General features: G+C 49.2%; 1 long non-coding RNA gene and 1 pseudogene across 1 annotated transcript; one reads left to right on the top strand and one right to left on the bottom strand.

The window, feature by feature from the left end:
• Positions 1 to 4833: 4833 nt before the first annotated feature.
• Positions 4834 to 5757, bottom strand: LOC112272375. Its single transcript, XR_002966082.1, has 2 exons — positions 5086 to 5757; positions 4834 to 5008 (listed from the first exon to the last, which is right to left on the bottom strand). It is a non-coding gene; the product is annotated as an uncharacterized LOC112272375 (long non-coding RNA).
• Positions 5758 to 5801: 44 nt separating this feature from the next.
• On the top strand, positions 5802 to 14063 carry LOC100834739 (annotated as a pseudogene).
• The last annotated feature ends 1329 nt before the right edge of the window (positions 14064 to 15392 follow it).

The raw sequence follows: 15392 nt of genomic DNA, 5'->3' as shown, positions 1-15392 counted from the left end.
GTATGTGCAGGTAGCCAAACTTCGGCGGAGGAATTCCGGTCTAGCATATGAGAGAAGACAAGAGATATTTCTGAGAGAAAGATAGGAGGGTTCTTGGACCGATCAACAACAGCAGCAGCAGCAGCTGTACACGGTTGAGAACACAGGCTTCTCTCTCTATATATATATGCTCCGTGAAAAGGAATCCCAGACAGAAGCAAATGAGGAAAAATAAATGTATGTTTATTTCATGAAGTAAGAAAAAGTTCGTCAACAAAACCTAAGTCAAATAATCAAATGAACAAACATTTTTGTAGGAACGACAACTACAAATGTTACATGTGTTCATGAACAATATAAAGGTTAAAGTTCAAACTATTGGAGTAAAAGGTTTGGTGTTCCAAATTTTATTTCCCAAAGATTCAATTACCCACCTAAAAAAAGAGTTGCAGTTAGAAAATTTCAAGTTCAAAGACTGGAATTCAAACTGGGTGGCACAACATTGTTTTGGCACATGAACAGAAGCAGCTCTCCCATTTAAGTTAGAAAGGAAAACCTGATCAAAATACCATAAAGGAAATAAGAAATGAGAATTCAAAATAGTTTTCCACATTAAAAGAACCCAGTGTTCGTGTAAAAAAAGAGAATTCAAGCAATCAAAGAAATTTTGAATTCTCTAATTCTTTACGAATTACATGAACACCCTACTCACCCAAGGTTCTAAAAACAAGAGAATTCAAGCCATCAAAGAAATTTCTTAAAAAAATACAAAAAATTGAATCGACGTTTTCTGATATCTCCAAACTTGACAGCTAAGAGCTGAAGCAGCCACTTCATCTAAAAGGCTGAAGCAGCGTTGATTGCAAGTTAAAAAAAAAACTTGACTACTGTATTTCTTTATCTGATTAATATGGTCGTTGTTGTTGGCCGTACATGGGAAAAGAGGGGGGTTATTGCTAGAAGTAGAAGGCGCCGGCCGGAGGAAACGAGCCAGCGCGCGCGATGTGCCTCTGCCCTATATACACACATTGTCCACCGACATGGGCACACCTATCCCTCCCGTTTCCTAGTTATAGCTAGCCAAGCTAGTCTTTGCCTAAGCCGAGGAGCTAGCTAGCTAGGCCAGCTCCATGCATGGCCTTCTCCGATCCACGCTACTAAGCTCATCAACTCCATCCCCGGCCGGCCGGCCGGCCGGATCATCGGTCGTCGTCGCTACCCTGGAAGAGCTCCTCGACGTCGCCGCCGTGGCCATCGTCGCTGCCACCGTCCCGCGCGCTTTTCATGCAAACAGCGTGGCTGCTGCAGGAACGCGAACACGCTAGTTATTAAGCGGTGTATGCAGCCTTGTTCTATATATACACGTGCGGACGTCGTGCCGCGTGAGTAATGTAAGTCCCAGCCCCCAGTCTCCCACATATAGTATATATATCTGATCAGTAGATCGATGTGCACGCCGCCGGCCGGGCAAGTTGTGAAATGGCAGATGCGTGAGTGTACTGAGTAGTCAACTCTTTGGATATTTTTTTTTAGACCTGGATTTGCGGTAACGATCGAGGGTATATCTGAAAAATCCTGACCGTTTACCGGATGATTTTTAATCAAATTTTGAATTCAGAATTTTCTGTTACGAAGATGATTATGTACTACACATATGTAATTCTGCAAATGCAACAATAATACAATTCACGGAGCTATCTCTTAATTCTGCAAATACAACCATAGGTTCGTTAATTCATGGTTTAAATTCATTTTTTTTTAAAAAAGATTTCTTTTAATCCATTTTCTGGGGGGAGATAGAGGGCAGTCTTGGAAATGTGGTTACCGGATGATAACCAAAATCTTGGTTGACAGACATGTTGTCTTCAGGTGTGGCAGGTTGTTGCGATGGATCCATGACGTGCCTAAGGGTAACATGGAGCTACTGACATGTGGGTTCCTAGATCCATCTCCTTGCACTATTGGGTGCGCACTCACAAACAACTACTCCGTCCGATACACATTTTGTATTAAGTTAGTATAAATTTTGTACTAATTGAAAGATATTTTTTATGGATCGGAGGGAGTAAAATTTAAAGATAGTTTTTTTTTCTAGATGTCATGAAACACATAAGAGAATAGTCTTATCGATTATTGTATATGCTCTTACGGGCTTGTAAAATGAGGTGAAGTCAACCTTTTTCTTTAACGATGATAGGTGGATAATTGCTAATGTGGAAGAGAAGAATAAAGATATGTTTGAGCTTTCTCTTAAGTGAGAGATGGTCTCTTCATAATAATGATAATGCAAAAATAAGAGAATTTTTTTCATTGTACCAGATTTCACATTTCCTAACTTTTTTTTTTCATTAAAGCATAGATATTGCATTAAAAGGTAAGAGGTAGCCGATTGTACAACATGGTTTGTCGTCTTTTGTAAATGACGTGGAACTCATAACTTGACACACGAAGAGCATGCTCGTAATTCACTTGTGGATACGGGGAAGATCAGGTTCACAATTCAACCTTCATTCTGAGATAAGGCTCCAACACAATATGCGACCTCTCGGACACAAAAAAATAAATTATTTTAAGATCGAAGCTCCTGTTGCACTTGAACTTCGAAAGAAGCTCTAACAAGCTAGCGAACGGTGCGCCATTTTTGGGAGTAGAAGACAATATTAAGCACTCGAGACAAAATGGATCGACTGTGGTTGGAATCATGCATTCATGGGGGAGTCGACTACACGCGCAGGTTCAAAATCACTGCATGCCGTCGAGACGCGGGACGCGTGTGGCCGATCGGACGGCGGTGATCGGAACCGGTCCTCTCGCAAAAGAACATCAGTTTAGGAACGGCAACACGCCACACGCTCTAATTAAAAGTTTCTGGGCATTCTTTTAATTGGATGTATGTAGAAGTTTCCCGTAATTTCCTTGTCGTCGCGCGTGCGCAGCATTAACTATCATCACTTGGTCCTCGTTTGGTCTAGAGTAGATGCATGCCAACACAACTTCTTGGACGTTTTGATGCGACGATGCTCCGCATTGTTTCCATCCATGATCTACATCCAATTTAAAATTAATGAACGATGGACGGAGCAAACTAGGAATTAAGCATCCACGAGACTACATGATAGGCCCTCGTTCCTTCCGTTTCTCCTCTCCCTCTCGTTCATTCCGTCTTGCTGCAACACACGTACGTTGCTGCGTCGGCCTTCTCTGGGCATGGGCATGGGCATGGCGTGGTGGTTTCCTGATGGATCTCCTTCGCCGGATCATCTCTTCGCCCCTGCCGCCACCGGACAGCGCCGCCGCCGCGACCGCGCGCTGCTTTCATTCTTCTCTTCGTTTAGCTCCCCGGCCGCCGCGGCGCCGGCCGGCCAGCATCGTTGCCCTACTGGAGTTGCTGGTCATCGCCCCCGTGCTAGCTCCAAACAGCTGGGTTGGCAACGCCGCACGCGCACAGATGCATCTGCGGCGTACTCCACCATGGCAAACTTCGACGTGCCGTCCGTGACCGTGAGGTCTCCACGCAGGGCACAGGTAACACTGAATTTTTCTAACCTTGAGTAGTGATATAAACGATTTGAGGCTGGGTTTGAGTTGGACGGACGAGGCACTTCCAGCTCCATATCCATTTCATACCTTTCTGTCTCCCTCTCTCGTTGCACTTTGGCTTCTTAATTTATTTTTCATGGAGTGAACTCGTTATCTTAAGAACAAATTGCTATAAAAAACTCGTTATATTAACGGGCCTGGGTGGTGACACGGTCACTTTTTAAGTACCTCATGCATATGGACTCATGAGACGACTAAGAGCGTATTTGGGAGAGCTTCACTTCACCTTAGCTTCATTTCGCCTCTAAACTTCAGTCCACCTGGTGTTCCAGAATAGTAGAAATGTGTTTGGCTACTAGCTTGGATTTAGATCCAGGTTCGACTCATGAAATTACACTGCGCTCAAAAGAAAAAAGAAAAGAAAAGGCACAATCAAAACCACACAATTTGGTATATGGCAGACATGTAAGAATGAGTGTTCATCGCTGATTTTAACATTCCCAAGAATGGGTTGCGAGCTAGTACACAAGTATTTCAAAAAATTCAGTTCCATCACACGGACTGAACTTAGAGATCCATCTAACCTTCGAATCAAAAATCCCAACAGCAATCCGAGTAAGCTTCAGGTTAGGAAAAACTGACCCATCTGACTTTCGAGCAAATTGATGCAATCTGCTACGGATCATGAACTGAAATTTTCTCCAAGAAAACTAATTTGAAATAGTTCACATACAAACAACAGTGAATCTGGTGGTAGCGGTGCAATCAGGAGGAGCTGCGGCAGTGAATCCCGGTCTTGGCATCCTGGGGAAGCGGCGTCGGCGGCAAATCCGGGCGATGGCAAATCCGGGCGGTGGTGGCGTCGAACCACAGGAAAGCAACGGCGACTTGCCTGAGATGGACCGCGGGCTTGCCGGAGTAGGAGAGCAGGCTCGCCGGAGGCCGCTATGGAGGGGATTTCGTGGGAGGGAGATGTGGTGCCATGGGGAAAATGAACGTGAACAGGAGGAAGAAGATGAGTTGGGGTTCTATTCGATGATAACGGTTCGGGCCAAAACGACTAATGGGTGGCATTGGTGGGTAATTAATCCCAATTTTAGGTGAAGTGGAGCAGCTGAAGCACCTCTTTCTTGACTCCAGTAAAATGAACTAAAAGGTTGTGTTGCTCCACTTCACATAACATATGGAGTTTAGGGTGTTTGGGACAACTTCACCTGCTTCAGTAACGAAGCTGTGAAGTGGAGCTGTTCCAAACAGGACCTAAATCGTATGGTACGTCACATATATCCAGAAAAAACCACAGTACATGACAAGTACATCAACCACATCACGGATATATCAAGGTACACGACAAATACACATTAAGGTACATCGCGGATACCTAAGTACCTCATCAATCCTCAATCAAAACAATCAGCAATCGAATCTAAACAAAACATCTTGAGGATATTCTATGTGCCCATGATCTTGAGGTGCAAACCGAGAAGAACTGCATCGCAGAGAGGATTTGCATCAGTACATGGAAAGAGAGGGGGGAAGAGGGAGAGAGAGGGGACAGAGAGGTACCTGTGGCGGCAGGACCAGATCTGCGCGCGCCTGGGCCGTGGAGGATGGATCCGTGGCCATGGCGGCAGCTGCGGCGGTGTCAGGGAAGGAGCCAACCTCCTGGGTGCTGGCCGCGGGAACCGACGGAGGAGGAGCGGCCCTTCATGGTGCCGGCAGCGTGAAGCGGCAAAGGAGGAGCCGCCCTCCGTGGCGCGGTGGCGAGAACCGGCGGAGGAGAGCCGGTGGCGGGCGAGGACCGGGATAGAGATCGGGAGAGAAACGTGCTAAATAAGGTGGGGGTAGAAAGCGGGTGAGTCACCGGGACGTTTGGCGGGATAACAATCGTTTCCCTTATCTTAAAATCCGACAACTCCCGGAACCACCAAAGTCAAAAGTGTCCTCGGAACTCTTGCTTCTCAACATCCAACGATCCAATACGTTCGGTGCTGCTCCGCTTCTGGGCTGGAAGCCCATTAACCAACTTGGCCTAGGCAACCTTAGATGAAATCGGACATTCACTAAGAAAAAAGATGAAATCGGACGAGGTCCTTCTCACTGTGCCAGCGAACGGGAGAACGAGGAGACCGCCGGAGAAGAAGTAAGGAGGAGGCCGCGCCGGAGAACGTGGCAGGGGGGAAATCGGCTCGGACTTGCTGCTACGCCGGGGACCATGGGAGGAGGAGGCTGCCTGAGAACGAGGGAGGAGGAGGAGGCCGCCAGAACGGGCGAGGGTGGGGATGGGGGTGTTTACCGGAGACCTGGGGAAGAGAAGGCCGCTGGAGAACGAGGTAGGAGGATGCCACGCTGGAGAACATAGGTGGAGGAGGCCGCGCCAGAGAACGGGGAAGGCCCTGCCGCGCGGCTACTTTTTTTTTTTCTAAAATATACCTCGGCGGGTATATCATCCATTAAAGAAGAAGACCGCGACGCAGCAAGTACAAGATACAATTACAACTACTCATGCAAGATCCACCTCACATCCACTACACCAAAATCAGAAAAGAGAAGGGACCCATCGAACAGTCCCGCGCGTCGCCAAGCATCCCTCTCACGACCAATCTCTCTAATGATGTGAATAACACTTGGCGTCGCCCCATCGAAGACCACCGCATTCCTGTGCTTCCAAATACACCAGCAGACAAGGCTAACGACAGTATGCAGGTTCCTCCGATCCTTCCTAGCTGCAACCTCCTGACCCGGCCACCAAGTCTCCAAACGATCGAGCACACCAGGCACCCAATCCTGCTTCTGCCAACGCCCAAGAACAGCGAGCCACACCTGTCAGGCGACCACACACCCCAATAGTAAGTGATTGATACTCTCCTCATCTTGATCACACAAAGGACAGTGAGGAGGGTGAGGCATCCCGCGTCGACGAAGACGATCCGCCGTCCAACAACGCTCCTTCAATCCAAGCCAAAGAAAGAATTTGCATCTACTCGGAGCCCTAGAGCCCCACACCTCAGCAGCTCCTGGCATGCATGTACGCCCCCCAAAAAAGTCCACATACGACGATGCCGTTGAATACGAGCCACTCCCTTCCCACTTCCAACGAAGCACATCATCCTCGTCCGAAAGGGCCCAACCATCGACGATGTTCCAAATTAGCAGGAACTCATCAATGGCCAAGGAAGACAAATCCGGTTTGACCCACTTGACCCAAGCCCGGTCAACCAAGGCCTTCGCAACAAAGATTTGCCGGCCCCGTCCAGTGACCCTCATGAAGAGATTTGGCGCTAGGTCACACAGAGCCACACCATCCAGCCACGCATCAGTCCAGAATCTGACACGCTGGCCGTTCCCCACAGCGATGGAGATGGCCGCCTTGCACTACTCACGGTGAGGCAGGGGGAATCTGAATATCGAACTCCGCCCACGGCCTAGATGACTCCGTTTGTTGAAGCCAGCCCCACCTAGCTTGCAAAGCCACATTGAGCACCCTGAGGTTCGGGATACCCAAGCCTCCGAACTCTCTTGGCGAGCAGACCGCTTCCCAGGAGACAAGACAATGGCCACCACGGACCTCCTTCCTCCCCTTCCACAAAAATCCTTGGCAAAGTTTCTCAATAGCTGAAACAGTCTTCACCGGGAGATCAAGCGACATCATCGCATAGATCGGCATGGCACAAAGTGTGTACCGAACCAGCGTTAGCCGCCCACCCGAGGAGAACATGGGTGCAGACCACATTTGGAGCCGTCTCTCAACCTTCTCCACGACAGGCGCAAGCTGCCCAGCCAAAGGTTTCCGCAAGCCAAGAACGCGGTGGACTAGCCCAATCTGCTCCTCCGTACATCGAATAGGGTGAGACGAGGTCTTGAGGAAGTTAACCCTCTATCTCGAAGCCACTGCGAAATCCTCCAATAAGGCCATACATGCCCGCAACTCCCCTTCGACCGGTTGCAGAACCACGACGGCGTTGTCCGCGAAAAAGGACGCCCTTTGCGATAAACCACGTGAGGCCAAACGGCCAAACAACCCGGCCTCCTCCGCCTTCCGAAGGAGCGAGTTGAGAACATCCATAGTGAGGATGAAAAGCATGGGGGACAGAGGATCGCCCTACCTAAGTCCACGTTGGTTCAGGATGGCCTCCCCCGGAATGCCGTTAACAAGAATCCGCGTGGAAGCGGAACCCAACAGCGCTCCAATCCATCCCAACCACTTATCGCCGAAACCAAGCCACCTCAATGAGTCGAAGAGGAATGACCAGTGCAGAGAGTCAAATGCCTTGGCAATATCCAACTTGAGTAAGACCGCCGGACGTCTAAGACTGAACAATCTCCTTGCCGTGCCCTAAACGAGCATGAAATTATCGTGAAGACAATGGCCCCTGATGAAAGCCCCCTGGTGCGGGCCCACCAACCGTGGCAACTCCGGGCCCAACCGGTTAGGAACAACCGGCCTACTGCGTGAATCAAGCTTATGGGCCAAAAATCCCCAATAGAAGCCGCTCCCTGCCTTTTTGACAGAAGGCAAATGTACGCCTGATTCACAGCTTCCAAACCACGGCAATCCAACCAGGTAAACGCACGGAAGCAATCCACTATGTCATGCTTGATGACATTCCAACATGAAGTGAAAAAACGTCCCGTGAATCCGTCAGGGCCAGGACATTTATCAGGCGGCAACTCCCAGATCACAGACCAAATCTCATCCTCAGAAAAATCCGCCTCCAAGCCCAACGGGCCGGGCCTCTCACCACCTAGGAAGTTCAGATTAAGACCATAAGTCCTATCCACCCCTGAACCCAGCAGCTCCGAGAAAAACAAGTCAGCCGCGCCGGCCATCTCCTCATACACCACATCACTCGCCATCCACCTCAAGCGCCGCGATGAAATTTTTCCGTTTGCGGTTACTCGCACTCAAGTGGAAAAATCTAGTATTAGCATCGCCCTCCTTCAACCACAACAAGCGAGATCTCTACCGGGCGATCGTCCGCTCAAGCGAGGACAGCCCCAACAACTTGTGCTTCAACATCGAGCATAAACGTCGCTCGTCAGCCGAAAGGCGACGCCCCTCCATGGCCACATCCAGGCGAAGGATCACCTCCGTGGCGACCAGAATCTGTAACTTCACGTTGCCAATGAACTTGTCACTCCAACTCTTGAGACGCCGAGCGGTATAGCGCAAGCGAGGCGTCACTCGCAGGAAGGGGTTGACAACCCGGTCAAAGCCCCTAAACCACGCAGCCTCAACCACCTGAAAGAACCCCGGCGCCTTCGGCCAGAAGGTCTCAAAGTGAAATAGCCTACCCATCCGTATATTAGCCGCCAAATCCAACAAGAGAGGGCAGTGATCGGAGATCGCAATGCTCAAGGCGGAGAGGTAAGCATTTGGGAGCATCGCCTCCCAATCCACGGTGGAGAAGACATGGTCAATCCTCTCAAGCGTAGGATCAGACCTCTCATTGGACCAAGTGAACCGCCGACAACAAGGTATAACTCCTTCAACTCCAAATCCGCAAGTAACCTCCGAAACTGGCACATCATACGACGGTGTACCCGGGAGTTGCTTTTATCCTCCGAATTAACGATAAGGTTAAAATCACCGGCCACCACCCACGGTCCAGCATGCAAGTCACGAACATCACTCAACTCCAGAAGGAAGTTCGGTTTATCCACCTCAAGATGCGGCCCATACACACCCGTCAACCACCAACAATCGTCAGGAGAGTTAACTTGAGCGGTCAGGGTATGGTCAGTGTAGTGGGGATTAGACAACACCACATCACTCGCCTTCCACGTGAGGATAATACCCCCACGAGTACCCATCCCCGACAAGAAAAAGAAATTGTCAGCAAAGGCTTGGCCCAGACACTGAGCGACAAGATCGGCCATGACCACCTGCAATTTAGACTCCTGCAAACAAACCACATAGGCCCTCGAACCGACCACGACTTGAAAAACAGCAGTACGCTTGGCCAAAGAATTAAGCCCACGCGTATTCCACACCAGAATTTTTGGGTTAGACGACGACATAAGCACAACCTACACAAAACCACCCACCAAACAACCTGCCGGACACGGCCTAGGTGACCACCGTCACCACCGCCTCCTCTGCCATAATGTCAGGCGAGATCTCAGGCTCCCACCCAAACAAAGACAAAATGGCCCCTATATGCTCCGAAGACAAGGGACGCTCAAAGAGCTTTATGGCTACTCGAAGACTGGATTGAGAAGGTCGGCAGGAAAGATAGTCTGAACCATTCTTTCACTTAAGCGGTGGCAAGATTGCTGTCATTTTGCACGGAGTTTTGCACTTACGGGAATTTCCAGCTGAGTTAGAAGCCGAAGACTTCGGCACAGCTCCATCTCATAGATTGATTTGAGTAAAACATAGATTTTGTGAAGCTGCTCATTCTTGGCTCAACTTTTTCATGCATGGGTTAGTACCTCATCAAAATCAACCCCAATAAGTGGATGGTTCAATCTTTTCATGCCCAAACTCGTGAATGGCATATGACTAAAGACAACGTAATCTAACACTTCAATAGTGGATGGTTCATTTCGAGTCTTTTTCTGAGGCCAAGACGGTCATTTCCGTCATTTGATTAGGAGAAAAGAAACTGTACAAAACGGATCGCGGAGATCCTACAAGAGATGGGGAAGCAAAGAAAACAAAAAGACGCCCCAAACTGTCTCCCGGATCCAAAGAGCTCGCTAAAGTGCGGCTCTGGACATCCTCCCATACAAGATATGCAACCTCTAAAGCTGAGAATGCCTTGGAGCGAAATATCCCTCTGTTCCGCTCCTTCCGAACCCCCCACCAAGTAGCGATGAGCTCATTCTGAATCGTTAGCCCTACAAACATGGAGTTCTGCATGTCCAAGTCGATATGGTTGCATTTAGTCAAACACATTGCAAGCGCTGGTGTGGTCAGCTCAAGTACAACATCTCAAGAGTATAGGAACAACCGTCAATACGACCTGCGGAAGTAGTTCCGCAACCTAATTGTTGCCGATATCGAAGCCAGGGCAAAGGTCAAACACTTGGCGGGCATCATGGGTGTGAGTGTGGAAGACTGGAAGTCGCACGGAGAGCGGTAGTAGGTCCAGGCCAGCCGAGGATGACGAAGACATAGTCGTCGGTGAGCTGATGTCGCAGCCAGGGGAAATCTGTCAACCATGTAGCGGGCGTTGCGGGGATCAAACATCTCTTCGCCAACCGACTGGTGGTCAGGTCCTTTATTTCGGTAATGACTTGCGTACGACGTTTTAACGTCCGAAAGATGTACGACGCGACGTGCTAGCCTTCCGATGTTCTCTATTCTGAGAAGTGACTGCAAAGATGACTGGGTTTTCTCCAAGGCAATTTTTCCTAGATAGCTCAACCAGACCAAAGGTCCACCTTCATTGACAACATTGCTGCAACTACAAGAAAGTCGAGCATCCTGTATTTCTGGGTCTGTCAGTCCACAACAACGTACCATCAATTCGCTCAAAAGTTTGTTCACATCCCGGATGTATAAAAGGAGCCAGAGGTTCGTCAAGGCGCTGCATTGCACATGGTGGTGGTGGAAGGTGCCACACCACAAAGAGGGTTGCAGCAAAGGAGCAGAGGGAAAGACCATCTTCTGTAAAGCTCATGGAGAGGGGGAGGCGTTGTGAGAACCTTGGTTGCACCAAGAATGGGGAAGGCCGTACTGATTTTTGTATAGTCCATGGCGGTGGACCGGTGGTCAACTTGTATCAATGAAAGATGCAGAAGAGCATCAAGAGGAAAATCTGGCACTTGCATGTTTGCATTAAGCATGGTGGTGGAAAAAGTTGTCAACAGAAGGACTGCTCAAAGATTGCGGAGGGGCGCTCATGCTTATGCATTGCTCATGGAGGTGGATGTCGTTGTCAGCATGATGGTTGCGGCAAAGGGTTCCCGGGGTAGCACTGCTTTCTGCAAAGTCCATGGTGGTGGCAAGAGATGCAGGCACCCCAACGACTGTACAAAGGTTGCCGAGGAAGCACTCCATTCTGCAAAGGTCACGGAGGAGGCAAACGTTGTACAGGTCACGGCTGCACAAAATGTGTGCATGGAGGTACACAATTCTGCCTTGCCCTTGGAGGTGGCCAGAGATTTGTGGTAGAAGGATGCACCAAGAACACTAGAGGTCGTACTGATCGTTGTGTTGGTCATGGTGGGGGCAAGAGATGCAGACATTCTGGCTGTGATAAGATCATAAGAGCGCACAGGGAAGCAAATGATTTCTGCAAGGCCCATGGTGGAGGCAAACGTTGCTTGTGGGGTCATCCAGGTTCCGATCTTGCAGTTGGAGGGTGATCTCCTTGCAAGAGGCAAAAATGGCATGTGTGCTCGTCATAACCCGCTACTACTAGATGATGATCGGATCCATGGAGGCCAAAAACTGGGTGATTTCAGGGTAACGATCAACGCTGCCCGTGAGCTTGGGGACTGCCCTTCAAACGCTGAAATAAGCAAGGACAACATTTGACGCGTCCAGTGGAGGCCTGATACCAAGGGCCGGGTGCATGTTGGTAGAGGCGTTTTGTCAATTGTTTCCAAATGGAGTTTTGGAAACAAGTCCACCTACATTGTGGAGGCCAGTACCTCAACAAGTGCAAAGCGACATACGGAGTACTCCACAAGAAGGCGTTGCGACTCTTCCACAAGTACCAAGGCTGGGTGTCTAGCTGTCTTCACACCTGAGATGAGTGCCACGGCTTGCGATCTGCCTCTGCAAGGAATCCCCGCGGCGCTGCATGCCATCGTAGAGACGCCCGATGTGTTGGTCGGAACGAAGCGTTGAACGCCTGGTGAGCGCCGCGACTTCGAGGTCTTTTTTTTTAGATGATCAGGGGCTCGCCTCCGGTCCCAACCTTTTTCGTTGAAACACATTGTGGGGGTAACAAGTTTGTTTCGCAAAAGTTAAAAAGCTATTCCTTTTCTAAACCTATCTTTCTAGCAAAAGAAGCTATGGAGTTTCATTACAGCCGACTTTCGGCGAATTCAGCGTGACTCGCAGGGCAGCGAGGAAGATCATGGGAGGATCGTCATCTTCTTCTTCTTCATGGGGACGGCTGCGGAGAGGAGCCACCAGCATCCACCGGGGAGGTTGGGCTCAGGAGGGGCGCCCGAGCAGCCACGCGCGGGGGAGACTAGTGCGTGTCGGAGCCACGACTTCGAGGTCTGCTGTGCACACCACCGACGATGCTGCTGCGGTGGTCCTGCACACCCGAGATGAGCGCCACCGCCACCGCTTGCACCCATCGCCTCCAACGCTCAATAGTCAAGAAGACAAGAAACACAGGTGGTTGCACCGTTGCAGGCTTGCAGCAAAAACCAATTGATTGGGCGAAAAGTCGTGGTAATTTTTTTAGGATTTGATGGCTCTGACACCAAATTGTTTTTTTTTTGCGGGAAGACGCGAAATTGTTATGTCCCCTTGCCTCTAGCTGATTTGCTAGAACGTGAGATCGAAGATTGCTTGTGGAGACCAATCAGGAAGTTGAGCAAGACCAGAGCAGAGGAAGGAGACACTGGTTCAGTTCGTCAGTTCTTTGATGCCCTTTGTTGCTTGCTGCCTCTTTCTCTTATGTGCCTTAACGCGCGGGTGTTAAAGGTGTTGTGCAACCCATCAGGCATCGTCGCGGCCCGGGCTCATGTTGGCGTACGAAGTTTTGATGGTTGCATTACATATATATTCTCTACGGATATTGCTGCAGATCATATCATATCGGGTGTTGCGATGTGCAGGTCTGTTGCAGAGAAGGAGCTCAACAAGCATGATCAGGTACACGTGTTCCACATGGTGGGTAAATCTTGTGAGTTGAGGTCAATAACGCAGACTGTCTCATCTGGAGGAGGCTTCTACCTCTAGCTTCAGGTTTGTCAAAATAATCTTAGTTTCGCTTCAACTTCAAAGTCTATTACTTGTACAACTAGAATGCTACTACGAGTGCTGGTGATACATATTTATTTGGAATTGGTCATTTTACATTCATTCAACTGCTTCTTGAAAACTTCATCTGAGGATTGAAATCAATCAGTATAACATAGCACAGGAAGAAGCAAATGTAGACTGCAGAAGGCAGCGGCGAGCGGGAGCCTGGCTGGTTGGAGGTGGTCGAGCTCGATCGACCATGAGATCCATTCTCGTCCCTGCGCTTCACAGCGGTCCGAAGTCGCGGAGAGGCTGTCAGCACAACTATCAATGGGGGTATATTACGATGATTAGATTAGATTAGATTACTGGTGTGTAATTTATTTTCGAAATTTCCTTAGATTAGATTGCTACCGGTTTGAATTTGATCCCCTAGATAAATTACTAGGCGATCAAACCGGTGAACAAGTAGACAGGTTTGCTGATGCATGTTTCTTTCTTGTTCTTGTTCCATGCTGGATCGATGCTATCGTGGTGACAAAAACAAGCAAAGAGGCAGGCTGTGTCCCTCGTTCCGTTCGCGCGTGTTACCCATTAATGCCCGGAGTTTTCGAAGCTCGATGACAATCAGCTTCTTGCTAAAAATAATTCCTCTTGTATTGTCCGATAACGAACGACAGTGTACGTGTGACGTGGGTACACTATAAAGAGCGCAAGGCCTTTGCATTGCAACGGCCACCAGTCCACCATTGCAAATCTGCACCCCGGTTCTAAGCTAGGTTTGATCTTCGATACTGGCTACTCCTACAAATCCTCCGAATGTATTTCCACATCTACTTCTCCATTATTATCCCCAATCTTGCAGCCTTTGGTCGAACTCAGTGGATCGTGGAATGTTATGTAAAACCCCTAGCTGAACATACCCCGGAGGACACCATCGTCCCGGGGCTCCCGGCTCCCATCGCCTTCGTCGATGCCAGGTTCTTTCTGGGCATGAGTGTCGTACTGATCAGAGTTGCCGCGCTGACGCTTCCTCCATATGGCGGCTGGCATGGCGCCGTTCTGGGCTGGATCATCCGCTTCATCGCTGCGACAGCGGCAACGGTTGGATTTTTCATGACACTATACCGTGTTATATTGTCCCTTGTTTAATTACTGAAGGAATATTGGCATGCGCGCCGTGCCTGCAAGCAGTGACGGAGGCAGGATTCAGAAATAGAGGGGACAAAAAAAATAAGAACTTTGAGTTTGGAGGGGGCAAACTTTGAGTTTTGAAAGGGGAGTACAAATATTATTATTTTCAATTTTCTTCAAAAATAATGATCTGCATATGGAGAGGGCGTCCATAATCTATATACTCTCTCCGTTCAACAAAAGATGTCTCAAGTTTGTCAAAATTTAAATATATCTAGACATGATTTAGTGTATAGATGCATTCAAATTTAATCAAATTTGAGACATCCTTTGTTGGACGGAGGAATATATAGCATGCATAGTGTCGATGTTGTTGTCGACTCGACTGTGCATGCGATCGACAGTGAGTTTGTGACCATGCGTGTCCTCCGTATATAGTCTTTTTAGGGTCCGTTTGTTTGGGATTGTAGAAGCCGCTCCAACAGCTTCTACCCAGTGGAATCCGAAGCCCAAACAAACAAGAGATTTTCGTCCGGATTCTCGTAGCCGCTCCCATGAAGCGCTCCATCACAATACACAGCGATGTGGAAGCTGTGAAATAGGTGCTTCCTGCAGCAGCTGCGGCTCCAAAATCGTCCCAATGACCGAAATACCCTCCCACCAATTCACATATTACGTACCAAATGCCACAAAACAGTTCGCTTGTATTTTCCTCTTGCCCGGCCACATCCCGAAGAGAGAGCCCGTCAAAAGCCTCTCGCAGTCTCGCGTGTGGCGAATTGGCGCTGTCACCTCATCCGCGCCGCCTCCGGCGGATCTCCCCTCACCGGCGCCGCCGGACGACCTCCTCCTTCCGCAGGGC

The sequence above is a fragment of the Brachypodium distachyon genome, chromosome 4 (genome assembly GCF_000005505.3).
Source record: "Brachypodium distachyon strain Bd21 chromosome 4, Brachypodium_distachyon_v3.0, whole genome shotgun sequence".
Taxonomy (NCBI): Eukaryota; Viridiplantae; Streptophyta; class Magnoliopsida; order Poales; family Poaceae; genus Brachypodium; species Brachypodium distachyon.
This window is presented reverse-complemented; position numbering and strand designations above follow the sequence as displayed.